The sequence below is a fragment of the Scyliorhinus torazame genome, chromosome 10 (genome assembly GCF_047496885.1).
Source record: "Scyliorhinus torazame isolate Kashiwa2021f chromosome 10, sScyTor2.1, whole genome shotgun sequence".
NCBI lineage: Eukaryota > Metazoa > Chordata > Chondrichthyes > Carcharhiniformes > Scyliorhinidae > Scyliorhinus > Scyliorhinus torazame.
Window position 1 is genome coordinate 148,226,799 of NC_092716.1, and position 2,914 is coordinate 148,229,712.

Below are 2,914 nucleotides of genomic sequence, written 5' to 3' on the forward strand. Positions count from 1 at the left end.
CCTGTGCTCCGCTGCCCTCGCCTCTTCCTTCCTGTGAGCTGGTGCTCTTGCTCAAAACGAGGTACTCCTGTCCTGCACAAATATTGTTCATGTCCATTGCTTTTCTTTCTCCTTTCTCTCTCTGCATCTTCCTCATCGTTGCTTGGTCTGCTTTTTGTCCAGGTCATTCGTCCACACAAACTCATCCACCTCTGCCGGGGTGTTAAAATAATGTTCCTTGTTTTGGAATGTCACCAAGAGCCTTGCTGGGAATAACATCCCAAACTTTATTCCACTTTTGTACAGGGTCAATTTCGCTTGGTTGAACTCAGCCCTACGCTTTGCCAGGTCTGCCCCAATGTCTGGTACACCCATATTCTGTGTCCTTCCCAACTGCTCACCTTTGTCTGCCGAGCTCAACGCAGGATCCTCTCCTGATCCTGTGTAGTTTGATGATTATCGTCGTTGGCTGCTTCCTGGCCTTGTACTTTTGTCGGAGTGACCTGAGGGCCTTGTCGATCTCCGACAGCTTGGGGAAGCTGCCCCTTCTGACTAATTGGCCAGCATCTGGGTCATATAGTCTGTCGGGTCCCTGCCCGCGATCCTCTCTTGCAGGCCCACAATTCGGATGTTTTGGCACCAAAACTGGTTCTCCTGATCCTTAACTTTCCCTTTCAGGCTCCCCTGGGTCGCCAACAACCTTTTTATTTCGGCCTCCAGAGCAACAATCCAGAGTCTCTGTCACCGCCACCATGACCTGGTTATAGATGTTTCAATAAGATTAGGGAGGGTGGTAAAAGAGGTGGGGGGGTGGCATTATTAATTAGAGATAGTATAACAGCTGCAGAAAGGCAGTTCGAGGAGTATCACCCTATTGAGGTAGTATGGGTTGAAGTCAGAAATAGGAAAGGAGCAGTCACCTTGTTAGGAGTTTTCTATAGACCCCCCAATAGTAGCAGAGATGTGGAGGAACAGATTGGGAAACAGATTTTGGAAAGGTGCAGAAGTCATAGGGTAGTAGTCATGGGCGACTTTAACTTCCCAAATATTGAGTGGAAACTCTTTAGATCAAATAGTTTGGATGGGGTGGTGTTTGTGCAGTGTGTCCAGGAAGCTTTTCTAACACAGTATGTAGATTGTCCGACCAGAGGAGGGGCAATATAGGATTTAGTACTGGGTAATGAGCCAGGGCAAGTGATAGATTTGTTAGTGGGGGAGCATTTTGGAGATAGTGACCACAATTCTGTGACTTTCACTTTAGTAATGGAGAGGGATAGGTACGTGCAACAGGGCAAGGTTTACAATTGGGGGAAGGGTAAATACGATGTTGTCAGACAAGAATTGAAGTGCATAAGTTGGGAGCATAGGCTGGCAGGGAAGGACACAAGTGAAATGTGGAACTTGTTCAAGGAACAGGTGCTACGTGTCCTTGATATGTATGTCCCTGTCAGGCAGGGAAGAGATGGTCGAGTGAGGGAACCATGGTTGACAAGAGAGGTTGAATGTCTTGTTAAGAGGAAAAAGGTGACTTATGTAAGGCTGAGGAAACAAGGTTCAGACAGGGCATTGGAGGGACACAAGATAGCCAGGAGGGAACTGAAGAAAGGGATTAGGAGAGCTAAGAGAGGGCATGAACAATCTTTGGCGGGTAGGATCAAGGAAAACCCCAAGGCCTTTTACACATATGTGAGAAATATGAGAATGACTAGAGCGAGGGTAGGTCCGATCAAGGACAGTAGCGGGAGATTGTGTATTGAGTCTGAAGAGATAGGAGAGGTCTTGAACGAGTACTTTTCTTCTGTATTTACAAATGAGAGGGGCGATATTGTTGGAGAGGACAGTGTGAAACAGATTGGTAAGCTCGAGGAAATACTTGTTAGGAAGGAAGACGTGTTGGGCATTTTGAAAAACTTGAGGATAGACAAGTCCCCCGGGCCTGACGGGATATATCCAAGGATCCTATGGGAAGCAAGAGATGAAATTGCAGAGCCGTTGGCAATGATCTTTTCGTCCTCACTGTCAACAGGGGTGGTACCAGGGGATTGGAGAGTAGCGAATGTCGTGCCCCTGTTCAAAAAAGGGACTAGGGATAACCCTGGGAATTACAGGCCAGTTAGTCTTACTTCGGTGGGAGGCAAAGTAATGGAAAGGGTACTGAAGGATAGGATTTCTGAGCATCTGGAAAGACACTGCTTGATTAGGGATAGTCAGCACGGATTTGTGAGGGGTAGGTCTTGCCTTACAAATCTTATTGAATTCTTTGAGGAGGTGACCAAGCATGTGGATGAAGGTAAAGCAGTGGATGTAGTGTACATGGATTTTAGTAAGGCATTTGATAAAGTTCCCCATGGTAGGCTTATGCAGAAGGTAAGGAGGCATGGGATAGTGGGAAAATTGGCCAGTTGGATAACGAACTGGCTAACCGATAGAAGTCAGAGAGTGGTGGTGGATGGCAAATATTCAGCCTGGATCCCAGTTACCAGTGGCGTACCGCAGGGATCAGTTCTGGGTCCTCTGCTGTTTGTGATTTTCATTAATGACTTGGATGAGGGAGTTGAAGAGTGGGTCAGTAAATTTGCAGACGATACGAAGATTGGTGGAGTTGTGGATAGTAAGGAGGGCTGTTGTCGGCTGCAAAGAGACATAGATAGGATGCAGAGCTGGGCTGAGAAGTGGCAGATGGAGTTTAACCCTGAAAAGTGTGAGGTTGTCCATTTTGGAAGGACAAATATGAATGTGGAATACAGGGTTAACGGTAGAGTTCTTGGCAATGTGGAGGAGCAGAGAGATCTTGGGGTCTATGTTCATACATCTTTGAAAGTTGCCACTCAAGTGGATAGAGCTGTGAAGAAGGCCTATGGTGTGCTCGCGTTCATTAACAGAGGGATTGAATTTAAGAGCCGTGAGGTGATGATGCAGCTGTACAAAACTTTGG